General features: G+C 35.5%; 1 protein-coding gene across 1 annotated transcript in view; it reads right to left on the bottom strand.

The window, feature by feature from the left end:
• Positions 1–12982, bottom strand: part of LOC137253404 (probable serine/threonine-protein kinase cdc7) — a 143688-nt gene that overhangs the window by 51181 nt on the left and 79525 nt on the right. The gene's annotated exons all lie outside the window — the stretch shown is intronic.

Here is a 12982-nt window from a genome sequence, read left to right as displayed (position 1 = left end):
AAGGTGTTAATGAGTATTTTAAAAGGGTGTGGGGCTTAGTTCTATAGGTGGACGCCGTTTCGAGATATCGCCATAAAGGTGGATCAGGGTTGACTCTAGAATTGGTTTGTACAATATGGGTATCAAACGAAAGGTGTTAATGAGTATTTTAAAAGGATGTGGGGCTTAGTTCTATAGGTGGACGCCTTTTCGAGATATCGCCATGAAGGTGGACCAGGGGTGACTCTAGAATGCGTTTGTACGATATGGGTATCAAATGAAGGGTGTTAATGAGTATTTTAAAAGGGCGTGGGGCTTAGTTATATAGGCGAACGCCTTTTCGAGATATCGCCATAAAGGTGGACCTGACTCTAGAATATGTTTGTACGATATGGGTATCAAATTAAAGGTAATGAGGGTTTTAAAAGGGAGAGGTGGTAGTTGTATACGTGAAGGCGTTTTCCAGATATCGACCAAAATGTGGACCAGGGTGACTCAGAACATCATCTGTTGGATACCGCTAATTTATTTATATACGTAATACCACGAACAGCATTCCTGCCAAAATTTCAAGGGTTTCTTATTTCGCCCTGCAGATCTTTTTCATTTTCTTCTACTTAATATGGTAGGTGTCACACCCATTTTACAAAGTTTTTTTCTAAAGTTATATTTTGCGTCAATAAACCGATCCAATTACCATTTTTCATCCCTTTTTTCGTATTTGGTATAGAATTATGGCATTTTTTTCATTTTTCGTAATTTTCGTTATCGAAAAAGTGGGCGTGGTCATAGTCGGTTTTCGGCCATTTTTTATACCAATACTAGCAGACCCGGCAGACGTTGCAAATTTATATACGAAATTTCAGGCAAATCGAATAGGAAGTATGTAAATAGGTATGTGGGTATTATTAATTCTTGTCTTTATTTCGGCTTCGCATGCGTATTTATCAGTTTTGCCTGGTTGATACGACTAAATTGAATATCTCAATGAACTTTAGAGCTCTCAGGAACATCTTTCATTTAATATCCATAATACACACACATTCTAGGGGTATTTGATATCTATATTGTTTTGGCCTATATCTCGAGACCCTAGTCACTCAGCGGCGTAAAACTTACTCTGTATTATAGCACATATCAACAGCTTCAATTTGATACCCATAATATAAAAACACATTCTAGGTGTATCCGGGTCCATGTTTTGGCCTATATCTCGAGACCGTAGTCACCCAGCGGTGTAAAACTTACTCTGTACTAAAGCATATATCAACAGCTTCAATTTGATACCCATAATGTAAAAACATATTCTAGGTGTATACGTGTTCACGTTTTGCTATATCTCGAGATCCTAGCCTCACAGTTGTATGAAAATTATCCTGTACTATAGCACTCATCAACAGCTTTCATTTGATATTCATATTGTATAAACACATTCTAGGGGTACCCGGGTCCACGTTTTGGGCTATACCTCGAGACCCTAGCCTCCCAGTTGTATGAAAATGATCACGTACTAATCAACAGATTTCATTTGATATCCATATTGTATAAACACATTCTAGGGGTACCCGGGTCCACGTTTTGGGCTATATCTCGAGACCCTAGCCTCCCACTTGTATGAAAATTATCCTGTACTATAGAACAAATCAACAGCTTTCATTTGATATCCATACTGTATAAACACATTCTAGGGGTACCCGGGTCCACGTTTTGGGCTATATCTCGAGACCCTAGCCTCCCAGTTGTATGGAAATTATCCTGTACTATAGCCCTCATCAACAGCTTTCATTTGATATCCATATTGTATAAACACATTCTAGGGGTACCCGGGTCCACGTTTTGGGCTATACCTCGAGACCCTAGCTTCCCAGTTGTATGAAAATGATCACGTACTAATCAACAGATTTCATTTGATATCCATATTGTATAAACACATTCTAGGGGTACCCGGGTCTACGTTTTGGGCTATACCTCGACACCCTAGCCTCCCAGTTGTATGAAAATTATCCTGTACTATAGCACGCATCAACAGCTTTCATTTGATATCCATACTGTATAAACACATTCTAGGGGTACCCGGGTCCACGTTTTGGGCTATATCTCGAGACCCTAGCCTCCCAGTTGTATGGAAATTATCCTGTACTATAGCCCTCATCAACAGCTTTCATTTGATATCCATATTGTATAAACACATTCTAAGGGTACCCGGGTCCACGTTTTGGCCATATCTCGATACCCTAGTCACCCAGGCGTATGAAAATTATCCTGTTCTATAGCACTGATCAACAGCTTTAATTTGATATCCACATTGTATAAACACATTCTAGGGGTACCCGGGTCCACGTTTTGATCTCAAGACCCTAGGCACGTAGCGAAAAAAAGGTAGACGTTGGCCGATTCTAAGACCTACCCAATATGCTCACAAAATTTCATGAGAATCGGTTCAGCCGTTTCGGAGGAGTTCAGCCTCTAAAACCGTGACAGAAGAATCTTATATATTAGATAAAGTGAGTTCAGATAAGTACGTGAACTTAGTTTAGTAAAGATATATCGATTTTTGCTCAAGTTATCGTGTTAACGGCCGAGCGGGAGGACAGACGGTCGACTGTGTATAAAAACTGGGCGTGGCTTTACCCGATTTCGCCCTTTTTCACAGAAATAAGTTATTGTCCTAGAATCTAAGCCCCTACCAAACTTCACAAGGATTGGTAAATGTTTGTTCGACTTATGACATTAAAATTATCCTAGACAAATTAAATGAAAAAGGGCGGAGCCACGCCAATTTTGAAATTTTCTTTTATTTTTGTATTTTGTTGCACCATATCATTACTGGAGTTGAATGTTGACATAATTTACTTATATACTGTAAAGATATAAAATTTTTTGTTAAAATTTGACTTAAAAAAAAATTTTTTTTTAAAAGTGGGCGTGGTCGTTCTCCGATTTTGCTAATTTTTTTAGGCGTACATATAGTAATAGGAGTAACGTTCCTGCCAAATTTCATCATGATATCTTCAACGACTGCCAAATTACAGCTAGCAAAAATTTTAAATTACCCTCTTTTAAAAGTGGGCGATGCCACGCCCATTGTCCAAAATTTTACTAATTTTCTATTCTGCATCATAAGTTCAACTCACATACCAAGTTTCATCGCTTTAGCCGTCTTTGGTAATGAATTATCGCACTTTTTCGATTTTTCGAAATTTTCGATATCGAAAAAGTGGGCGTGGTTATAGTCCGATATCGTTCATTTTAAATAGCGATCTGAGATGAGTGCTCAGGAACTACATGCCAAATTTCATCAAGATACCTCAAAATTTACTCAAGTTATCGTGTTAACGGACGGACGGACATGGCTCAATCAAATTTTTTTTCTATCCTGTTGATTTTTATATAAGGAAGTCTATATCTATCTCGATTCCTTTATACCTGTACAACCAACCGTTATCCAATCAAAGTTAATATACTCTGTGAGCTCTGCTCAACTGAGTATAAAAAATTTTAAGTTAAACGGTTTTATTGAAAACAATATTTACATCAAGTAATAAAAATAGTGACTCATTATTACAAAGACTCTCCGGACAATTTGTTACAATCTAAATCCTCAATACATAATCCCTCCAAAGATTTTGCATGACTCTGCGCCACGTATGCTTGTCCCTCCTCGAACTACAAAATATTTTGATAGCGACGATTTTTTTTCATAGGTGTCTTTCTATTTCTGTATGTATTATGTGTTCCAAATATGAACCAAATCGGACCACAAATACGATTTTTTGAAATATTTCGATCCATGCGGCACCTATCGGAGTTTTTTTCTAATTATTGTATTGTCATCGGGTTCTGAACTATATTTCAAATTTCAAGCTTGTAGCTTATCGGGAAGTTACTTAAAATTACAAATTTTTATCACTCAACTGATGGAAACGTGTTTGCAACGCATTAACAAAAAGTGTGTTTGCTGAAAGTGCCCATTGTGCCTTAGTTTAAAACACCTTTACCGCCACGTTTTAATCCTTTTATGTAAAGGTAGTGCTAAACATTTTTGTTTATTCTTTTTATTTTATACTTCTTATAGCTTAATTAAAAGGACTCGTAACTTTGAAGAATTTTTCCTTATATTGCTTCGTCACCTGGCTGACTGCAGAACACTGTGAAGTTACTAAAAAGTCCCCAAAGTTGAAAACCTCGGACACTTAGCGAAATTTCATCTCCTATTTCTGGATTGCCTCGTTGTTCTGAATTATGTTGGAGGTTTCAAGTCTGTACCCTGCTAAAAAATTTCATAACAATGTCAAGCAAGCTTCCCCAGCTCCATACGATTTCTCATAATATCTCGTCGACTAGAGCTCTCTCAGGCGAAAACTTTGCGATATGTGTTGCACTACTTTTATCCCCTGAACCGCTTTGTAAACTTGAAGACAATAGCTCATCCGGACGCTACTTAAAAAACGTTCGCTTTATTGAGAACAACATACATATTTTCTAGCTAAAATTTGTCTTATATTTTTCACTATCATTGAGTTCTGTGTATTAAGTCTAATCCGCCCCCTGCCGTTAAATTTTGCGATACGTATTATACTACTGTTTGCGTCTAAGCTACTTTTCAAACTTCAAAATCTATTGCATTTTGGATGCAACTTAAAAGTCGGTCGCTATATTCCCAATCTCATAACAATTTTCTTATTATCTCGATCCATAAGCCTCCTGGCATTTTATAGCTCAATCTTAAAAATTGATCACAAGCATCTCCTGTTTACTGCGACATTCCGAAAATTTCCGAAATTCCGTGCTTTACACACAGAGTATATTAACTTTGATTGGATAACGGTTGGTTATACAGGTATAAAGGAATCGAGGTAAATATAGACTTCCATATATCAAAACCATCAGTGTCGAAAAAAAATTTGATTGAGCCATGTCCGTCCGTCCGTCCGTCCTTTAACACGATAGCTTGAGTAAATATTGAGATATCTTCACCAAATCTGGTACACGAGCTTATCTGGACCCAGAATAGATTGGTATTAAAAATGAGCGAAATCGGATGATAACCACGCCCACTTTTTATATATATAACATTTTGGAAAACACAAAAAACCTTATTATTTAGTAAATAATACACCCAGAATGTTGAAATTTGACGCGTTGACTGATATTGAGACTCTTGATAAAAGTTTGAGAAAATTTTTTAAAATGGGCATGGCACCGCCCACCGGTGATAAAATCAATTTTACAAATATTATTAATTATAAATGAAAAATCGTTAAACCTATCGTAACAAAATTCGGCAGAGAGTTTCCCTTTACTATAAGGAATGCTTTGAAGAAAAATTTAGGATATCGGTTAAGGACCACGCCCACTTTTATATAAAATATTTTTAAAAGGGTCGTAGACGAAAATAATAAGCTACAACATAGCAAAAAATAGTTTTGAATCAATGATATTTCACTTATCAAGTTTTATTGTAAGAGGAAATGGGGAGACATTTTTTTTAACACGTGGCTATGTAGAAAAGAAATTTATTTGAATTGAAATCTGCAATTGAAGCTCACGCTGAGTATATAATGTTCGGTTACACCCAAACTTAGACACCCTTACTTGTTATATATTGGGTTCTCAACTGGGTATGAGTTATTAAGCCCGTAGCTCGATGGCAAAGCTTTCAAAAATTGATCGCAATGAGGTATGATTGTGTAAATATCCAGATCCGTGCGTCCCCTAGCGAAACTTATTGTTGTATGTATATAACTGTTATTGGTCTTATCTCGACCCGTGCACCACCTATCGGATATTGTTTTACCTTTGACTTAAGTGCAGTATACGGACAATTCCAAAATCAAAAAATGAAGTATGAGGATTGATAGACATGGTCAAGGTGACTATAACTACACAATTTTGTTTGTGGGCAAATGACAATAACAGGAGTTATTAAGGGTCAAAGTTCATATGAAGCATTTTTTTACATCTAAATTTCTCTTTAAGTATCGAACCGATTTTCATTGTATAGGTAGTAAAATTACCTTTCATTTGATATGCTGTTTGTATTCCTATCCCGTAAAATACTTTAAAAATTCGATGTTTAAAAGTGCTATATTTACTAAGTAAATTACGCATATTTATTTGTACATATGTATGTATGTGTATGTATATTGAAATAAAGACAGTATGGCCTTATTGCCATTTTCAAAACATGGTTGTTGTAATTTTATTAGGCTGTACCTAAAAACGCGCAAAAGAGTGCGTACCGTGGCATGTTGCCACGGTTCAGGCAACCACCCGGACTTGGCATGGCGTAGCCCAGGGTTATTTAAATAAGCGCGGTCGAAGGCCGCCAACTCGGAAAGGTGTTCTGCACATAAAGGAAACAAATACCAGGTGTTCTGCGCAGAATTACTGTTAATTTGCCCAAATTTAAGTTTTGGTATACCAGGAACAGGACAGTTGGTATTGGTATTGGTTGGGACTAAGGATATTATGTATAATTTTAAATGAAAGCTTAAATTATTTCCCATCTACCAAAATATATTTTCATATATTTAATACAGCAATTAAATTAAAACAAAATTAAGTTTTTAAAAATTTTGATGTTTTTTAAAAAATTATATTATTTCAGGAAATTCTTTGCAGTTATATACTTAAGATATACATCAAATGAAAGGTATTGGAAATACATATCCAACGACGTTAAAATTTTGAAAATCGGTTCAATACTTTAGAAGAAATTTAGATTAAAAAAAAGGTTATTATGAACTTTGACCTTTAATAACTTTTATTGTTGTTGTTTGCCCAACAAAAAAAAATATACCGTTATGTTTCTTTTATTAATACCTATCGATCTCAATTTTTCGTTTTTTTATATCAGCATTGTCCGTATACACTGCACTTGTTCCTTACCTTTTGTTGAATTGTCGGCTGCCGTCAAGGTGTGGTGGTAGCGTGCTTCGCCTACTACATCGAAGGTCCTGGATGTTTGATTCAACATCAAAAATTCAGAAATAAGTTTTTTTAATTAGAAAAAGTTTTTCTAAGCTGGAAGTTTTATGCCGACTCCAAATGGCATCTGAAAGGCATACCAATTTTCGCTTTTCATGGCGGAATTATACTAGGAGTGCTTGTTATAGTGTCAACTACTTTGCACTCTTTAATTTTTAAAATAATTTTTAATTGAGTTTTCATGTTAACTTAAAATTTTTTGAAAAACTTCAAACAAGAAAATTCTAATTATTATTAAAATATTTAAACTCAAAAATAAATAAAAATAAATTTTTAAAAATAAAATAAATATTTGGTTTATTACCAAACTTGTCAACCCGCTGCCAAAGGGTTGACCCCCCTTAGAATTTTTTCCCAATTGAAAAAAAAAAAAAAATTCTGGGGGCCTACTCTGTATTGCGATGCGAAAGGCAGTGCGATGCGAAAATAAATTGCGATGAGAAAGGTAATTGGAACTCTGTAGCGCTATCGCATTGCTAACAGTGTCGCTTTTTTATTTTTCGCTAATTTTTTGCTTGAGTATGCATCACTGACCAAAGTCAAAGAAAGAGAACAAAACAAACAAGGCGATTACAATTTCGGCTAACGATTAATTTTTGTTGAACAAATTAAAAAATGGATTCTGTAGCATTATGGGACGATTTAAATGAAGAAAGAATTGATAGGAGGATTATAAGGGACAACTCCAAATTATTGGCCGTTGTTTTCGCGTTGGGTGTTTTAAGTAACCCTTTGGCCAAATCTGGGTGTATTGCCATAAAGTCCACTAGGAGTTCGAATTGTTGCTTTTGTGTTTGTTTTGTTTTTTGAGTTGTCCTATATATTTTCAAAAGAATGTACAATGAATATAAAGATATCAATTTATAAAATCATCAATTAATACCAATGCGAATGCCTATTACTTGTAGCAAGAAAAATGCGAAAATGAATGCTGTTTGACATTCGCTTTCGCAATACAGAGTGCCGGCAATGCGAAAAGGGAGAAAAATTGCGAATGGGCAAAATGTGAATGCGAAAGTCAAAATATGCATGCGAATGTCAAGATACAGAGTACCGATTTTGCGATTTCGCGTATTTTTGCTTTCGCATCGCAATACAGAGTAGGCCCCCTGAAGATTTTCGATATTGCTTTTCTCTGGCTCTTCTTCCTCTTGTCCGGAAATCAGCATCATTAATGTAATAGCACGGTAATACCGTAGGAATAATCTAAACATTCTTATCCCCTAGAGGGTAATAAATGAAAATGTGTCCCCTTCTTATTTTGTAATGTGTCGTTAGTGCGTTGTAAAGCCTGTTCAACTACATAAAACTTTGAAAAAAGTATTTTGATGTTTCTGGTATGGAGAACTTTCATCTTTCTCTCTCTGTCTTTCTCGTTGACGTTTTTTATAAACCATTCATCGTGAACGACTTTGAGCCTGAACTTCTCTCACAAATGCCTTGTTCTACGCACACTGCTGCTAACAAAGTCGATCTATATATAAAAGCCCCGCTAAGAATTTCAACCACTATGATAAAGCATCTGCCTTAATCAATCAGTATGAGAGATCTAATCCACTTCCTGTATTTATCCCACAGCGTTGGAGGTCTAAGCGTTGATTAAAATGAAGCCCCATATTTCTTTTACTTGCTTGTCATTGTTATGGGTATATTTTTTTATGATCTAATTTGTTTAAAATTATTAACGTACAACAACAAAAAACATTGCTCTCTTTTCACTTTATTTCCTGGTTGAGTGTGAGGCTATAAATAGAGATCGTAGTTGGTTTCCTGCTGAGTATGTTGTAGGTGCTTCAATGTTATGAGTTCAAATATTTAATTTCAACTTCATTAGCCACAAAAAATGTTGTATCACATCTTCATTAGTAAATTTTTACCACAATAACAGAAGTAGGTAGAACAAGCTAAGGTGAGGATCGGGTGCACAAATAGCGGCGATTTGAACTCAATAACAACAAGAAAACATGAGAAAAGCAATAAAAAGCATGACTTAGTTTACAAAATCTAAATTCGACCCTTTTTCTTCTATTCCCAACAATCATTCTTTTTTTCTTTTTATTTTTTTAAACATTAATACCTGTTGCTTCTTTGATAATTGCAGAAAGACAAACAACAACAACACAATTACAATTGTATGTATTCAAATAGGGAATTCAACGAAATAGACAACCACTCACAGAATACGGGCACGCACAACAAACGTACTGAGTAGCTGTGAGGTAACAAACACCACCACACAACCAAGTGCAGCGCGCAATAGCGCTGAGTCAGTGATAACCCACAGGTGAAATAACGCTGAGGGGCGCCATAAAAGTGTTAGCTCATTCATGCCACACCAATGAGGAAACCAACAAACAATTCATTCAAAGTTAAAACTACGCATTGAAATTGTTGGAGCTGTCATGGGAACAACGGGGAATCATGGAATCATCACACATGCAACGTGTTGTTAGTTCTGCAATGTAAAGCGTGTCTTTAACACACATATCTACTTATGTACATAGTATATAACGACCCCTGTAGGAAAAATTTAACATTCGAAATTCAGGTTTTGTGCCAACTTTAGCAACCAACTTTTTTGCACTTTGTATGGCGCTTTTCCCGTCAAGTGTTTCCACTCGAAAAATTTTATATCTCCAACTTTAACATTTTTAAGTCTAAACACTTGACGTGAAAAGTCCTATACATGATGAAACCAAATTTGTTTTAAATTTAGAATACACCAGTTTTCATGAAAATGAGCGCAGAACTCGACCCGTAGGCTTTACCTTCTACTTCGAAATTAATTTAAACCTAAAAGTTTATTTTAATACTTTATGAGGACGCAGAACCCCATCGAAGATTGACATTTACAAACTACTTAATCTTGCTACGGTTCTATATTCTGTCCTTACGAACTCATAGTTCTTCTTAATATTCCTTATAAGGTTATTTGTGGTTAATTATATATTCTATCCTCCTGCTTATGTATGTATGTATTCATGTATGTATAATATACTTTGTATATGACACTTGTTTATATACCCAGATGTACTTGTACACAGGGTATTATAACTTTGATTGAATAACGGTTGGTTGTACAGGTATAAAGGAATCGAGATAGATATAGAGCTTATCTGAACCCAGAATAGTTTGGTATTGAAAATGAACGAATTCGGATGATAACCACGCCCACTTTTTATATATATAACATTTTGGAAAAGGCAAAAACCTGATTATTTAGTAAATGATACACTTAGAATGTTGAAATTTGACGTGTGGACTGATATTGAGACTCTTGATAAAAATTTGAAAAATTTTTTTAAAATGGGCGTGGCAGTGGACGAATATAATAAGCTATATCTTTGCAAAAAAGAGCTTTGTACCAATGATATTTCATTTCCCAAATAGATTTATAACAATAAATAGGAAAAGCTCCAAATTTTCAAAAATGGGCGTGGCACCGCCCCTTTTATGACTAAGCAATTTTCTATGTTTCGGGAGCCATAACTCGAAGAAAAATGAGTCCAGAATAGAACCATATGTGTATGCATTATTGCGCAGTCTTGTAGCACTATTAAGCACACAAAACAAACAACAACAGCATTTCAAGTGTACAGCTGGGTATGTAATGTTCGGTTTTACCCGAACTTAGACTTCCGTACTTGTTTTTCTGTGTATTTGTAGATTTATAGTCGCAGCTTTCCGGAGTGACTCTTCAGTGGCTTTTGTTTACTCAATTTAATTGATGTATATTGCTTTTGGTGTTGTTTTTTTTTATTTTAACAATTTTAATTTTTACCTCTTTACTTCTATTCGTATAACAAAATTACTGGAGCATAGCGTTGACAGTGTTGCCACTTATATGAAACTTAGCTAATTTTATGTTTGTTGGTATGTTATTATGTATTTTTTATTATACTCAGTTGATCAGAGCTCACAGAGTATATTAACTTTGATTGGATAACGGTTGGTTGTACAGGTATAAAGGAATCGATATAGATATAGACTTCCATATATCAAAATCATCAGTATCGAAAAAAAATTTGATTGAGCCATGTCCGTCCGTCCGTCCGTCCGTCTGTCCGTTAACACGATAACTTGAGTAAATTTTGAGGTATCTTGATGAAATTTGGTATGTAGGTTCTTGGGCACTCACCTCAGATCGCTATTTAAAATGAACGATATCGGACAATAACCACGCCCACTTTTTCGATATCGAAAATTTCGCAAAATCGAAAAAGTGCGATAATTCATTACCAAATACGGATTAAGCGATGAAACTTGGTAGGTGCGTTGAACTTATGACGCAGAATAGAAAACTGGTAAAATTTTGGACAACGGGCGTGGCACCGCCCACTTTTAAAAGAAGGTATTTGAGAAGTTTTGCAAGCTGTAATTTGGCAGTCGTTGAAGATATCATATTGAAATTTGGCAGGAACGTTACCCTTATTACTGTATGTCTGCCTAATAAAAACTAGCAAAATCGGAGAACGACCACGCCCACTTTTTAAAAAAAATTTTTTTTAAATTCAAATTTTAAAAGAAAAGTTAATATCTTTACAGTATATAAGTAAATTATGTCAACATTCAACTCCAGTAATGATATGTTGCAACAAAATACAAAAATAAAAGAAAATTTCAAAATGGGCGTGGCTCCGCCCTTTTTCATTTAATTTGTCTAGGATACTTTTAATGCCATAAGTCGAACAAAAATTTACCAATCCATGTGAAATTTGGTAGAGGCTTAGATTCTAGGACGATAATTGTTTTCTGTGAAAAAGAGCGAAATCGGTTGAAGCCACGCCCAGTTTTTATACACAGTCGACCGTCTGTCCTTCCGCTCGGCCGTTAACACGATAACTTGAGCAAAAATCGATATATCTTTACTAAACTCAGTTCACGTACTTATCTGAACTCACTTTGTATTGGTGTAAAAAATGGTCGAAATCCGACTACGACCACGCCCACTTGGCGTAATTGTATTGGTCTATTGACGCAAAGTATAACTTTAGAAAAAAAACTGGGTAAAATGGGTGTGACACCTACCATATTAAGTTGAAGAAAATGAAAAAGTTTTGCAGGGCGAAATCAAAAGCCCTTGCAATCGTGGAAGGAATACTGTTCGTGGTATTACATATATAAATAAATTAGCGGTACCCGACATATGATGTTCTGGATCACCCTGGTCCACATTGTGGTCGATATCTCGAAAACGCCTTCACATATACAACTAAGGGCCACTCCCTTTTAAGACCCTCATTAATACCTTTAATTTGATACCCGTATCGTACAAACAAATTCTAGAGTCACCCGTGATCCACCTTTATGGCGATATCTTGAAAAGGCGTCCACCTATAGAACTAAGGCCCACGCCCTTTTAAAATACTCATTAACACCTTTCATTTGATACCCATAGCCTCTAGAATTTGTTTGTACAATATAGATATCAAATGAAAGGTGTTAATGAGTATTTTAAAAGGGAGTGGGCCTTAGTTTTAGAGGTGGACGCCTATTCGAGATATCGCCATAAAGGTGGACCAGGGGTGACTCTAGAATTTATTTTGTACGATATGGGCATCAAATAAAAGGTATTAATGAGGGTTTTAAAAGGGAGTGGGCCTTAGTTTTATATGTGAAGGCGTTTTCGAGATACCGACCAAGATGTGGACCAGGGTAACCCAGAACATCATCTGTCGGGTACCGCTAATTTATTTATATATGCAATACCACAATAACAGTATTCCTGCCATGATTCCAAGGGCTTTTGATTTCGCCCTGCAGAAAATTTTCATTTTCTTCTACTTAATATGGTAGGTGTCACACCCATTTTACAAAGTTTTTTCTAAAGTTATATTTTGCGTCAAAAAAACAATCCAATTACCATGTTTCATGCCTTTTTTCGTATTTGGTATAGAATGATGAAATTTTTTTAAATTTTTCGAAATTTTCGATTTCAAAAAGTGGGCGTGGTCATAGTCGGATGTCGCCCATTTTTAATGCCAAGATAAAGTGAGTTCAGATAAGTAGGTGA

This window comes from Eurosta solidaginis, chromosome 5, assembly GCF_040869045.1.
Source record: "Eurosta solidaginis isolate ZX-2024a chromosome 5, ASM4086904v1, whole genome shotgun sequence".
Taxonomy (NCBI): domain Eukaryota; kingdom Metazoa; phylum Arthropoda; class Insecta; order Diptera; family Tephritidae; genus Eurosta; species Eurosta solidaginis.
Note: the sequence above shows the minus strand (reverse complement) of the source record. Positions and strands in the feature narration are given on the sequence as shown.